The 14744-nt window shown below is 59.6% G+C and overlaps 1 long non-coding RNA gene across 1 annotated transcript; it reads left to right on the top strand.

Moving 5' to 3' along the window:
• Positions 1 to 3896: 3896 nt before the first annotated feature.
• Positions 3897 to 13921, top strand: LOC110348685 (uncharacterized). Its single transcript, XR_002394149.2, has 3 exons — positions 3897 to 5208; positions 5679 to 5861; positions 6771 to 13921. It is a non-coding gene; the product is annotated as an uncharacterized LOC110348685 (long non-coding RNA).
• The last annotated feature ends 823 nt before the right edge of the window (positions 13922 to 14744 follow it).

Raw genomic sequence — 14744 nt, 5'->3', positions numbered from 1 at the left:
AGAAGTGACTGTAAAAGCACCTGTGGGGGCGCTGGCCTCCCGGCACACTGAGGTCCCACCTCTCCCAGGCCGCTGTCGCCCCGTCGCCCGGGGCCTGGAGGAGCAGACGTTTGCAGGAAGTTCCCAGGCCTGGCTGGGTGAGGGCAGCAGAGCGGCCCCTGCTGCTCCCACGTGGAGCCCACACCTGAGAGCCCCTCACAGGACGGCGGTGCAGAGGTGTCTAGTAACTGTTCTCACTGCCAGACCCTTGCTCATTTGCTGCCGACGTGCGCCCCCCGCCAGTCCCTGGACTCTCCTCGAGGACCTGGTTCCTGGGGGCCTCGCCAGCACCCTGGCCGTGGCCTCAGGCAGCGCAGCCTCCCGCCTACCTTCGTCTTCTCTGGGGGTCACTCTCGCCCTGCCTGGGGGACGGGTGCCCCCCACCTGGAGCCCTGGCCACTCTCCACCCCCTTTTCCTAGTCCCCCTTGAGGAAGGGGCTGAGGTGACCCCTGCACCAGGCGGCCACAGCAGGCATCCTGGGGGAGAAAGGCTGGCCGTGGGGCAGTGGGGGCCAGAGGACAGGCTCTCCCGAGCAGGTGTGGGCCACTGGCCAGCACCGCTCCCCGGCTGGGCATCAGTGTAGAAGAGGGTCACCGGGCCTAGCTTAACCTCTCGAAACTTTATCTAAAGATGGGCTTTCGAGCTGGGAGGCTGAGGCAGGAGGACTGAAGTTTAAGCCCAGCCCAGGCAACTTAGTGAGACCCTGTCTCAAAATAAGAAATGAAGGGCCGGGATGTAGCTCAGTGGTTCCACCCCTGCCTTGCAAGTGCAAGGTCCTGAGTTCGATCCCCAGTACCAAAAATTAAAAACAAAATTTTTAAAAAATGAAGAAACACCAGGGATTTAGCTCAATGTGAAGGCCCTGGGTTCAATGACTAGTACCACAGGGAAGACAGGAGGGAAGAGAGAGAGAGAGAGAGAGAGAGAGAGAGAGAGAGAGAGAGAGAGTCATCCAGCCCAGGCCCCCATAAGACACCACACGTGACCACTTCTCTGACGGCTGCATGAAGCAGGCGTGGGAACTGCTGCAGCCTCTGAGCAGCCGCACTCTGCTCCGGGTGACAGGCACAGCCCAGCCTCTGGCCCCAGTGGCCCAGCAGCTCAGGGCCATCCTCTGCTCCTGAACATCCGCTCTCCGCGGAGTCCGCAGCCCTGTGCCTGCACGCCATGGAGATGCAGTCCTCAGGCCCAGGGTGCAGCCCGGCCTCGGCTGTCTCAGTGGAGATCCAAGAACCCAGGAGCCAGAAATGGGCAGAGGGGCCTGGCAGGGACACAGGACCGGGGAGAGGCCGAGGTGACCCTGCAGGGTTGGACAGAACACCTGGACCACAGGCCTTGCCGCCAACACTGCTCAGTTTAAGCCTTAGGTGCAGGGCTTTGTCGCCAAGAGTGACATCCACCTGCTCTCTGATCTCCAAGCCCACGTGCAGCCTGTGGTGGCCGCACTGCCACCATTTGCCCGGTACTGAGGACAGAACCCAGGGCCTTCACACCGAGCCACATGAGTCCTTTTTATATTTTATAAATAAAGAAATTTACTTGCTAAATTCCACAGACTGGGCTTGAACTTTTGAGCATCCTGGCTCAGCCTCCCAGGGTGCTGGAATTCACCACCGTGCCTGGCCAGCCTTGCCCCTCCTTGCCCGGGCGCCTGCTGAGAGCTGGTCCGAGCCGAGGCCACTCTGCTCCTCCCGCCCTTCCTCGATGGAGGCCCCAGGGCCAAGACGGCCCACTCCCTGGGTCTGTCCCGGGAGGGCAGGGATGGTGTCCTCCTCACTCTCACCCCAACGTTCTCTCCCCGACTAGATGACGAAGCCTTCACCCCTCCACACAGCCAGATGCCGGCAGCTGGGAGGAGCAGCGCTAATCGGCACTTGTAGCACGACCTTGCTCTTAGTTTGGTGTCATAACTTACTGCAAATTAACAGAACCAGTGAAACTGCCGAGGACGATTTTCAAGTGGTTTTAAAGCCATCTTCACATAGAGATTGCAGTGCTAATTATGAATAATTAACTGCTTACTGATCATCGCCACCCTCACTCTGCCATGAGGAGCTTCACCCCCAGGCTGGTGAGCGTTGGGTGACCTCTGTCTTCCCACCCATCCCGGGGCACAGGGACCTCGTTTGGTCTTACAGCTCACGCAGGCCCCTCGCAGGGCCTGGCCCTCTGTTCTCCGCACCTCAGCAGGAGTGCACGGGAGCCCCTCTGAGCCGCCTGTCACCACCCTGCGGGATGTGCACCCCAGGTCTGCCTGCCGACTGTGTCCTGACATGCACTGCGCATGCCGAGCCGAGATTCGTCTGCGCCTCCTGAGCTGTGTTTTGTCCTCCTCTCGGGGATGATAGATATAGGGGAAGAGATGCGACTCCCAAACCTGCCAGGTGTCTGAAGTGCGAGTTCGTGTTCTCTAAAATCAGAGAATGAAATCTAGGAACAACGGAGGTTAAGAGTAGGAAAATCTATTGAGAAAAAGAAAGCTTCTGTCCCAGCGAGACAGAAGGGGGACTGGAGAGTGGGCTGCCCGCGCACCCCACTTCCCAAAGGTGTTTTATGGGGCAAAGCCACAAGGTGAGGCGGGTTCAAGGTGGGACAAAACTGTAGTCAACCAGTAAGATGACAAGTACAGTTGCTTAGGTAACACTGATCCAATGAGCAATCACAAGGTGGACAAAACTATGAGCAACCAGTGAGACTGTGACATAGAGTTGCTTTGGTGATATGGATCAAATGGGGATCCAGGGGGGAAACAAGCCACCCCACCCAGGTGACTGATGCCTGTTTAGATCAGTCACTGCTATTCATCCTACATGGTGTGTAGTTTCTCTCCTTTCACAGGGCTGGCCTTCAGTACCTGTGTCTTCACTGTCCTCCATGTTGGCGCCTCGTGTGCTGTCCCGTCTAACTGCCCACAAGATATCTAATTAACTTACCTGTCTGCACTGGGGGACAGTGAGGGCTGCGGTGAGGAGAGAGCAAGCCTGCATGGCTGCTCCTCCTCCCCTTCCACACAGAGCCTCAGGGCCACACAGGAGCTAAGCGTTTTCCCTGTCCAACTCTGCAGCGTGGCGGCTCTCAGAGCTGCCCCAGACCGCCGAGCCACCAAGGCCCCAGCTTAATGGGCACAAGTTAGCAGCCCTGCCCCAGAGCTGCAGAGTGGGGTGGGGAAGGGGCCAGGCACAGCATTCTAACCCCCCGGGGTTCTGTGCTGTTCCTGATAAGAACCATGGTGATAAAGGTTCTATCTTTCCACACAAGCATGAGTAGATTCAGAAACCTGCCCTGCAGGGGAGTGTAAGAAAAGGAAAAAAGGCCCGAACCTCTGCTATGATTTTTAAATATCACCCACACGTCCCCCCTCGGCCCTGCCATGTCCCTGAGCCCCTAACCATCCTCCACAAGGGTCCGTGGCTACTGTGACCAAGCGCCACCAGCCAAGCGAAACTCACCCCAGGTCTGGTGCCAAAGCCTGGCTCACGGCAGCTCTTCCTTTTCTTAAAAGTCACCAACACCATTACAGACCCCTTGTGGCCTCCCCAAATCCTGATTACCTCTCAAATACAATCAGATCAGCATATAAACGAAGAGCCAGTCATGACAGTGCACACCTGCTGCCCTGGCGCTTGGGAGGCTGAAGCAGGAGGATCGCCTCAAGTTCAAGGCCAGCCTGAACTACACAGAAAGTCCCTGTCTCAAAAAGCAAATATCAAAAAATAAAAACCTATGAATTCGGGAACTCGGTTTCTAAAAGTGAACCCTTGGGAAACACATTCAACACACAGCACCAAGGGTCTGAAGCAAAGTCTCAGCCTTGGGGAGGGGTTGGGGAGACAAAAATGTACCCCCGTCCCACCAACAACCAGGCCCACCGTCCATGGGCAGCTGTCTCAGCACTGAGCTCTTCACCACACTTCCCTAAAGTGAGGTTTCCACGTGGATTCCAGACTTCCTCCATCCCAACTCCCCCACCAGGGGGCTCAGATGATTTCCATGGGGGAGAGGTTTTCCACCTGCTTCCTGCCCACTTCCTGTTTCCCACATACTTCCTGTCTGCTTCCCACACACTTCCTGCCCACTTCCTGCCTGTTTCCCATTCACTTCCTGCCTGCTTCCTGCCCACTTCCTGCCTGCTTCTGGCCCCTGCTCCTGTGCCTGGTCTCCAGTCTCACTCCCACACCGCACCTGGGCCTCCTCTAGCCCTGTCTTCTGCCCGAGGCCGCAATGTGCCAGGTGCCACGTTGGGCCCAGTTTGCCTCCATCAGACACAGCCACCTGTCTGGCACAGGACTCCTAGGGTGCAGCAGGGACAAGCCCTGGGGCTGGGCCAGGAGGAAGGAGGCTTCCCGGGGATCCAGCAGTGTGTAAATAATGGCAACACCACTGTGTCTTACCCACCCTCCTCTAGGTTAGCTCGCCTGTGCAAACTGCCCCTTGTCCTATTATATTTGTGTCTCCCTTTGCCCAGGGTTGTAAGTGCCAAAGAAAACCACCTTTGTCTGGCTAAGACACTAACTGCTGGGCTCAGCTACTGCAGGAAAAGCAGCCCTGATCAGCGATCCTCCAGCCTCCCACAGACTGCGACATCTGACATCTTCAGATAACACCCAAGCATGGGCAGGGACTGGCCAATCCTGTTCTTTAAAGTGAAACAGTGTTTACTGTTCAAGGAGATAGCCCCTTTTCTAAAGAATTACAGGGACTGGCCTAAGAGAAGAAAGTCGATTGTTGTCTCCAGGGCATTCTGGCAGGAGAGAAAGGAAAACTCAGGCCCCGATGACCAGAGGCCCTCAGCACACGCCCGCCCGGCCTCCTGCCCTTGGCCCTGGAGCTCTCTTTCCACTTCTGCTACCTGGGTCCCCTAACGAGGCTTGCTGGGGGACCATGGCGCCCGCTCTCCTTCCTGTCCACTGATCTCCCGAGCATTGGCTTCTGAGTGGCGAGCGGGTGGTCTCGGGTCCAGCGGCGCAGTCCCTTGGAGAGCAGCGGCTTCGTGATCAGCAGTCAGGTCCACAGCTGCTCAGGGGTGACCTTTCTCTGAGTCAAGGAAACTCCGGGACTTCAGCACTGCGCTGGTGCTCAGAGGCCCAGTCTCTCAGGAACACAGGGAAGCAGGCCAAACACGAACACACAGCAAGCGCCCGGCGCCTCTGGGACCCATCTGCTCACCTGTATGTGATTAGAACATATATAAATAGCCTATCAAACCCAAGGTGCTATGGATATTATTCTGTAGGGGGGGAAACTAACATTTTCTAATCAATCTGAATTTTGAAAGTAAATTATGATGCATAGAGTAATTGGGTAAAAAATAATAAAAAATGGTAAGGAAATAAAGCCTGGGGCAACTGGCTTTAGGGAAAGGGGGTGTGGCCCTCCCTCCCGCCGGCTGAGGCAGACTTTACCCCTGCAGAACACCTTTGCTTCTGTCTTTTGTCTGTCTTCCATGTTTAGGGGTGTTCAAAACCGTGAGATGGTTCTGTAGCTCCAGGTTTGCATTTCCCTCCTGTGTTACTCATTTTTGCCAAACAAAGCAGCTCAACACAGTGAGTGGGTGGATGGATCCCTTCCAGAGGCTCTAGGCTGTCTGGCACCTGGGGGAGGAGGCGACTCCTGTGGAATAACGCTTGCTTGCTTTCAGGGTGCTCTCGGCCTCTTGGATCCGGAGTCACTGGGTCTCCTCACTCACTTGTCGTCTGCCCCCTCCCCCCGCCCCATGAGTGAGCCCCCTTGCTGGCAGCTCCACCCGTGTCCCCAGCAACCCAGCTGACAAAGGCCGGGGGTGAGTGTCTGCTCCGTGGGAACACACCGCTCCGTGTGCAAGGTCTGTATTCCCGGGTGGATTCGGCTGAGGACATGGGGCGGCTGCAGAGAGGGAGGAACCAGGCCGCAGGGCTTACCTGGGAGTCTGAGGAGGTGGGCTCAGGGCTAGGCCTGGTGCTGTGGGCTTCCAAACATGTTTGAGCTTTCAGCGTTTCGGGCAAGGACCCCGACAACTGTATCAGACCCTGAGGATGCTTCTTGCTGCCTTCTGTCCCCCACCTGGGGACAAGCCTGCCCGGAAGTTTGCAGCTGGCCAGGACACAGGAGTCAGGCGCTGTCATCAGACGGGAGGTCTGAAGGTCTTCCTGCTGTGCCGGACACTGCAGAGCGGAGACAGCTCGGCTCGAGCTTTCCCTTAGCATCCCTTCCCCGGAGCTTCTTGCCTCCCCTGTGTTCTCCTCGGCCTCTGTTACTCAGAAGAGAATTTTGGAATTCCCGACTTTACGTAGGGCTCGCAAAGTTGGCTTCTCCTTCTGGTTTCTAAATTACATGCAGTCAGGACATGCGCTGTCCCTGGCACTGACTGGAGATTTCCTGAGGCGGCTTTGTCTCATCCGCCTCTCCTTCCTGACTTTCCTCGTGGTGAATCCTCTCTCTGCCCGGCCCTGCTTGATGCATTTTGGAGCCGCCTGCAGAGCACCCAGGTCCGGTGCGGGTGTCTCTGGGCAGAGCCCCTGGCACTGCGTCCCCTCCGTCCCTCTGACCCTGCGCACTGCCTCTGCCCGAGCCCATTTCAGGGTGCAGGGCACAGCCCGCCTGTCTCCCGGGGTGTCTTTCCCAGTTTGTCTGAGTGTTTCATCCTCCAGAAATGTCCTGAGGCAGAGCGGATGGTTCCTGGGGGCTCAGCAGCCGCAGGTCAGGGCTTTTTGTCTTCATTTCCTCCCTTTCTTTTTCATTCCTTTCTCTCCAGCACTTAAGATGGAGCCTGGGCCTGTTGAGAGAGGCAAGTGCCCCACCGCTGCCCTGATCTCCCCTCAACAAGCCCTCCCTGAGCCACGCTGAAATTGCCACCCCAGCGAACGAGGAGGCCAGCAGAAGTGACAGCAGCAGCAAGACCCTCCCAGTGCTCCAGGGGTGCAGAGCAAGTGGCCAAGGCAGCAGGGTGGGAGTGCCCGCCGTGGGGTCTCTGCTCCCTGGAAGGGCACTGTGACACCACGATGGCCTCCACCTGTGCCCGGCAGACCTGGAGGACAGTCATCTGTCCGGCCTCGCATCCCAGCCAACCGCAGAGCAGAGCTGCCTAACTCAACGCTTCCGTACTGCCACTCCCCAGTGACAGAGTGACGGCCATGCACACAGCACCCCACCCCTTCACGTGCCAGAGGTCCTCATCCTTGCGAGGAGACGCGGACTCTCTGCCCGTGCTGCACCGCCGCCTTCTGCAGTGTCACAGCCAGCCCTGGAATCTGGTGCCGGAAATTCTCCGACTGCCCTTCCTGCCTCTCCCTCTCTTCCTCCTCTCTCCTCTCCTTTTCTCTTTTCTTTTCTTTGCATCCTTCTTTCTTTTCAGTAATAAGGATTGAGCCCAGGGTCTTTGCACTGACCTACATTCCCATCCTTTTTTTTTTCCTGTACTGGAAATGGAACTCAGGACCTTGTGCTTACCAGGCAGGTGCACCACCACTGAGCTAAATCCCCAGCCTTTGGGGTTTTCTTTTTGAGACAGGGTCTTGCTCTGTAGTTCAGGCTGTCCTTGAACCCACTGTGTAGCCCAGGCAGGCCTTGAACTCACAGCAATCCTCCTGCCTCAGCTTCCCGGGTTCTGCAATTACAGGTGTGTGCCACCTCACCCAGCTTTATGTTTTGAGAAAGCGTCTTGTTAAATTGTTGAGTTGCCCAAGCCGTGCTCAAACGTGTGACCCTCCGGCCTCAGCCTCCTGAGTGCTGGGATCCCAGGAGTGTAGCTCCACGCCCAGCTGTATGATCTGCCCAAGTAACAGCTGCTACTGAAGACGACTACTTGGGAATAGTGACTGATGAGTGGAACAGGGCCGTGTGGCACCCAGGGAATCGCTGGGCCATCACTGCGTTTCTACATAGTGCACTTCCCCTCCTGCAGGAAGCCCCGGGGCTCGACCATGAGCACACAGCTGACCCCGAAAGGAGCCCAGGGTGCGATGTGTGTGCCCACGGCCGTCCGCAGGGCCATGCTCCCTGCCTGAGCCGGGCCCGACCTCCTCAGGGGTCCATGTGAGCGCTGAGCTCCATCTTCCTCCCCCACCGGTAAGAATTTGGCCAGAACAAGCCTGGAAAAGAAGCCCTGCTGTTTAGGGCAGATGCCCCTCCTGTACTGCGCTGCGGAGAAAGCTGGAATGGAGGGGACGGGGCCCTGAAAACCCCTCCCTGCCCACAGGCCAGGCGGCCAGTGAGGTCTGAGGTTTCCCCGTCAGGGATGCAGGACTGCGGCTAACCCCAGGCCACCGCCACTGCCTGCTGGGAAGGGCACAGACGAGATGTGTCACTGGTCGCCACGTCCACACTCCAATTTCCTGCTTCCCAGATGTCCAGGACTCGTGCCAAGCACAGCGGCTCGGGCCTGGAATCCCAGCTACTTGGAAGGCTGAGGCAGGAGGATCATGCGTTCGAGACCAGGCTTGACAATTTAGGGAGAGCCTGTCTCCAGATGAAGGATAAAGAGGGCTGGGCGTGGCTGTGTATGGAGACCTTTCCCAGAAAGACAGCTCCTGGGTCCTGTCCCCAGCGCAGGCACACGTCTCTGGGACCCCGCCTAAGCTGACCCACTGCAGGGTGATGGCACAGAGCCTGACAGGGGCTGCCTCTGAGCTCACCAGCCCTGTCAGCTCGAGGAGCCTGTCTGGGCAGCTCCTTCCACTCGGACACACCAACCGGGAGCAGAAGGGCAGCGCTGGGTTCCTGGGTGCTGGAAATAGCCCAGCAGCGTGGGTGCAGATAGAGGAGATGGGGCTGAGACGTGAGTCAGATGCAGCTCCTCGATGCCAGAGCTTCTAGAGATGAGTATTTTGGGCTGTCCTGGAAGGCAGCTCTTCAGGACCTGGAAGGGAAAGTGGGAAGGGCCCTGCCTCCCACTACCCTGGGTGGGGTGGGGAGTACTCCAGCCCCATGGGGCAAGCCGAGTGCCAGCAGGCAAGGGGCTTGGGGCCCAGCAGAGGCCCCTGCAGGTGAGGAGGGAAGGGTCCAGAGAGTCGAACCCAAGGGAAGGCTGGGCTTCTACCTCTGCAGGCTCCGGCCGTTCATACAGCAGCTCAGTGTCCCACCGCAGATCCCAGTGTCTGACCGCCTCAGTTTACTTGGGGTGCAGCAGGGTACAGAGACAGGGGAGTGGCCCCTTGTTGGCCAGGTGATGCCGGGAATCAGCCTGTGACACTGCCCTGCAGCAGGCCTGGTGACCCCAGGGGACTGGGGGTCCCACATTGCTCTGTGGATGAACTTCCTGTTGCATGAAGGCAGCCAAAATGAAATGTGAGCTCTGGGGCTTCCGGGCCACCCGTGAAGACCAGGGACCTGAAGGCCGAGAGGGTGCAGGGTGGGTGGCAAGAGCTGCCTGGGGCCGGGGTCCGTCGCTCCGAGCCCAGTTGATGCCTCTGAGCGGGAAGGATGCATTGTTTCCTGGGACAGCAGAGCCGATTCTGCCCCAGAGCAGAGACGGAAGGGAGCTGGGCAGAAGCCTTTCCAGTCCGACGGGCAGGGGCTTCCGGGGTGGGCGAGCTCCACCCAACCCAGCCACCCTGGGCTGTGGTGGTGACGGTGTTGTCAGGTGCGAGCGGGCTGGAGGGACAAAGCCACGGATCCAAAACGGCGCGCATCGCCAGTGAGCGAGGAAAGGCGTCAGGGCACGGTCGTCGGCGTTGTTAGGTCTCGGACGCAAAGCGACCCCACGAGCAGCGATACCTCGCGGTCATGCGCAGTGCCCAGTCCTGCTGACACGGCCACCTGGCGTGCACCCCAGAGCAGGGCCCCGGCTCTCCCGCCTGCCCCGGCCTGCAGCCCAGGGACGTCAGGGAAGGAAGCGCTCTGTGGAGACCCTGCCTCAGGCTGGCCCTGGGTTACAGAAGAGCTGTCTGCAAGTTTCTCCCACGACCAGAGCCCCAGGAGCCACTGGGCATCTACAAGGACAGGAAGACGCCCGCCACCCCAGAGCGACTTCTGAGAAATTGGAGATGAGCTCACAGGGCCCCGGGCCGGGCCGGGGAGTAAGTGTGGGCCGGTAAGGGCACCCAGACCGGCCCTTGGGACGCCTGCGTGGCTCCGCCCGCCGTCCCGCTTGCAGGGGGACTCGCCCTCGCTCCGCTCTGCCTGGACGTCTGCAGGCCTGTGCGTCCCACCTGTGCGCTCCTCGGGCAGAGGGAGTGCGGCTGCCCCCGCTGCTGGGACCCGGTTCCGGTTCCGGTGACCCGGGCACCTACACCGCAGCTGGTCATCGCACGCGTCTCCGACCCGGCCCCAGGCGCTGGGCCAGCTGCTCGGACTCTGGGCTCCTTCCAGGCGTGGGGCGGAGCCTGGGCTCCCTCCCGCCCGCGTGGCCTGAGGGGAGCCAGAGAGTCGGGGCTCTCGGCTGCTGCGCCTCGCTTCCCGGGTTAATTGCTACTCTGAGGGCCTTCCTTGCTCGCTGCAGGGGTCTGTCCCACTATTCATAGGTGACTGCGTAGGAGACGCAGATTACTACTGTACCACAGCCCTCAAATTTCAAGAGAGCACGAGGGACAATTAACTGAGCTGTTGGCTGAGGAACGCCCCTGGCAGGTTGGCAGGGCTCTGCCGCCTCCTTCTCCAGCTATGAATGATGAGATGAGCCCGCTTTCGTGCTGCAAGAGGCCGCTCCACAGATGCAGCTTCCTCTGACGCTGCTCTCTTGCCTCCCCGAGGGGCGCACTCTTCCTCTGCCCAGCCTGCCTGTTGCTGGGAGAGGCTGGCTCTAGCCCAACTTCTGACACATGCTGATGGCCATTCTGTGCCTGCCACACGTCTCACACGCGTGTGCTGAGCCCTCAACCCACCGGGGGGGGGGTCCTCTCCCAGTCTCTGCCTGACAGATGGGGAGGGAGGTGCCCCTGGGTTCCCTCCCCCTGCCCGGCAGTGTCCGGCATTGAGCAACCCTCCAGGCCAGGAGCTCGCAGCTTCCTCACCTGGGTGAGGCCGGTAACGGCTATGAGGCAGTGCCCTGGGGAATCAGAGCGCTCACCAGCACCTCAGCTCAGCACTGTCCTCTGGGCAACGCCCCGGGGGCCTCTGCGGATGGCCCGAGCCCATGGGGTGGCTGGGGCACATCTGAGGTGGTGGTGGACAGGGAGGGGCAGGGCCGTGGCAGCTGGCGCGGGGCAGGGATGGCAAGAACCTTGTGCCCGGGAGGCCCCTCCACCCTCCCATGTCCCTATGCAGAAGCAGGAGCTGGGCCTCCTCACAAGCTCACACCCGCAGGGACAAGGCCACTGCAGAAGCTTTGCAAACACAGCATGGGGAAGCATGAGGATCCTGGGGCCACAGGAGGCCCCCTGGCCGGGGCACAGCTGCCTGGGCACTGCAGTACCTCCCAGTGACGGGGACCTCTACGTGACAGAGGGGAGGTAATACGGCTCTCCACCCGTCAGACGTCACACACCAAGTTCGGGTTCTCTAAAATCGGAGAATGAATTTTAAGGAACAATAGAGGTTGAGTAGCAAATATTTATTAAGAGGGAGAGATTTTAGCTCCTGAGAGACAGGAGGGAACCCGAATGGGTTGCCAGGGACCTCACTTTATTCAGGAAGCTTTATAGAGCAAAATCACAAGGTGGGTACAACATGGGACAGAATTATGACCAACCAGTAAGATTACAAGTATACCCGAAGTCTGGGTCACCCACGGAGTGGCTGCTGTCTGTCAAGACTTTACTAGACCAGGTGTTATCACTCACCTCATCCGCAGGGAAGCAGGCAGGCCTGGTCATCCGTCTGTACCTTGAGGCCTGACCCCACAGATGCGTTGTAATGTGTTTTCATCTTTTGTCCTCTTTCGAGGGCCCAGCCCTGCCTGACTGCCTGTAGTATTCTTACCCGACACACCAGGGTCTCCAGCGCAACTCCCAGGCCCCCAGGGCCCCACCCGCGGCCTTCAGTGCTCAGCACAGCAGATCCCATGCGGGAGGGAGCCTCAGAGGTGTCAGTGGACTGTGACACGGTGTGGCATCCTCGCAGCCCAAGGGAGAGCCGGGGAAAGGTGGGACCATAACAGTGGCGGGCTCGGTGAATACGGCCCTGAGCGAGCCGTGTGGCAGCCACAGCCCGGGAGAGCTGTATGCCCTTCACAGGGTGGCACAGCACGCTGAAGGGAGCCTGGGCTGCCGGCGGAACATCTCCACTCACCCCAGGGTGCCCGGGGGTCACACTGGGGCAGGCTGCAGGCTGAGGGCGGGCCTCTGGGAGGGCAGACGGGGCACCTCTGCCTGTGTGGAGCAAGCTCATTTCAGCAGCGAGGCTGCGCCTGCTCCCAACACCCTGACTGGACCGCGAGCTCAGTTCTCTGCAGGGTGACAGGGTGACAGCCTTCCTGGGGCACCTGCAGAGCTCCCGATAGGCTCACAGAGGATGGGCTGGGGAGGTCAACGAGGACATGGCCGTGTCACGGCACACCCGCACCTGCTTTGGGGTCGCCAGGACGTGGGAGTCGTTTCCGGCTCCCAGGGGAAGGGGACCATGCCCGCATCCTCCCGCCTCTGCCTGTGGGTGGCACTGCCAGCCTGCTCCGGAGGTCTCTGAGGAGCGGAGTGAAGAGGCAGGCTCCCCACCGTCCCCTGCCCCACACAGCACCGGGGAAAGGCCACCCTCTGCCTTCCCTACACCCGAGGCTCTCCCCTGGCCACCCCCAGGGGTCAGGGCTGCGCGTGGCCCAGATGCACCCCTCAGAGCGGCCTCTCGGTGGGTAACGGGCCTCGGGGCTCAGGAGGGGCCCTGGGGTGGTGCTGTTCTTTGTGAGCCAGAGTCAGGATCGGCAGAAGCATCCTGTGCCCATGATGCCCGCTCTCGCTCTGGCACAGCCTCCATTTGTCTCAGGCAGAATTTCCTCTAAGAATTCTAACTGAACAGCCAGCATCTCCCAGCGCAGGGCAGGGGTGAGAAGCAGGACCTGAGCCCAGAGGCACCAGGCGCTGACCTCCCGAAGCCAAAGCCGGAGCCAGAGGACGTAGGTGGCAGCTCTGCAGAGCTGTTAGGAGCCTCTGGGTGCCCATTTCCCTGGAAACCAGAATGAACCCCACCCCCACCCAGGGACCAGGGATGCCAGGAGGCCCTGGCTCCCCCCAGAGGCAGGTGGTGGTACTGCGTTGGTGCAGGTCCGAGGGACAGGTAGTCAGGCAAGGGCCTCAGCCAGGGAGCCAGCGGTTGGTGGGGACGGACCAGGCTGCCTTCGCAGGTGCGCGGTCCGGTAACTTCCCGGGCCAGGGCCTTGGCTTGTTGTGGCTGACTTGGACCCCGGCTGGTCACAGCCCGCTACTCCTGGAGGATGCTCGAAACAAACGGGCACTGAGGTTCTTTCTAGTAACAAAAATGTTCCGGCATGGTGACCGCCACACCACCCTGCGAACGTGTGGCAGCCACTGATGGGTGCCTCAGAGGAAGGCCGTATGCCCAGTGAAGCCGTTTCTTAGAAAGACCGAGAAGTGGCCACAGGCCCTAACTCTCAGCATGGGGCTCTGATGCCCGGCCAGGCCTTGAGGACATATGCACTCCAGGAAGGAGTGGCCAGTGGAAGACATGGCTGGGCACGAAGCGACAGCTGATCACCTCGAGGCCACTGGCCTCATGAGCCCACCAGGGAGCTCACACGAGAGCTCCCACACATGCACCATCTCATCGGCCTTAAAGGGGGGCCACCTCCCCAGTCTTCCCGGCCCTGCCACAGAGAGGCGGAAGGGCACCCCACGTGACCCAGTCCACAGGAGCCTGACAGGGCCGAGACGGGTGTCATGGCTGTGCCTAGATGTCCCTCAACGCCTCATGTGGTCACAGGCGGGGCTTTGCAGAGGTGGCTGGGTCTACAGCGTGTGACGCTGGGACTGACCCATGGTGCAGCGCGGTGCAGTGCTAGGCTCCAGGGCGCTAGGATTAAGGGTGTGAGTGCTGCCCGCCCTGGGTAGTGTGGATAAAAGGGGCAGGAAACACTGTTAAGGTCCCTTGTTGCTTTGCTACCTTCTGTCTGCCATGACTGTGAAGCAAAAAAAAAAAAAACGCTGATAGATTTTATTTTCATAAAAACAAAAAACAAAAAACTTGGACTTTGACTCGGAGCCAGCTGATTAAGGACTGAAACCTCTACAAACTGAGCTAAATAAAAGAGCTTTGCTCTTGTATTTTGTCTCAGCAGCAAGAAGTGAGACAAGGGGCTGTGCTGAGGGCTGTTTGTGGCCTGGGCTGCAGGTGTCCTGGGGACAGAGGTCCTGGGCAGGTGCCAGAGCCCCGTGAGGCCTCAGAGGCCTTGTGGAAGCGGTGAGGCAGTGCCCACGCCCAGGTGCAGCCCAGTGCCCAGGTCTGTGGGTCCGGCACAGACCAGGGCAATGGGACAGAAGCCAGGGAACTGTGTGACAGGGGCCGCGGCGACCCTCCCCTTGGGGACAGACTGCGAGAAAAGCCAGGCCCCACTAGTGATGCAACTACGCAATCAGGCCAAGACTGGTTGCCTATTTAGGAATTGTTTTTTGGTGCCGGGGTCAAACTCAGGACCTCCCGCTTGGCAGGCAGGCGAGGTGCTGCTGAGCTACGTCCCTGGCCCTTTCAGGAACTTCTACACTGCGGGTGTACGGGTTGCTTCCTTTTGGTGGTGGTGGTGCTGGGGGTTGAACCTAAGGTCTCTGCACTGAGCTACGCTCCTATCCTCTCCTCTGAGACAGGATCTCACCCAGGCAACGTTAGGTTGCCCAGGGGGCTCAAACTT

The sequence above is a fragment of the Heterocephalus glaber genome, unplaced genomic scaffold (genome assembly GCF_053883595.1).
Source record: "Heterocephalus glaber isolate CG9 unplaced genomic scaffold, H.glaber_assembly_v1.0 deba00000122, whole genome shotgun sequence".
Taxonomy (NCBI): Eukaryota; Metazoa; Chordata; class Mammalia; order Rodentia; family Bathyergidae; genus Heterocephalus; species Heterocephalus glaber.
Note: the sequence above shows the minus strand (reverse complement) of the source record. Positions and strands in the feature narration are given on the sequence as shown.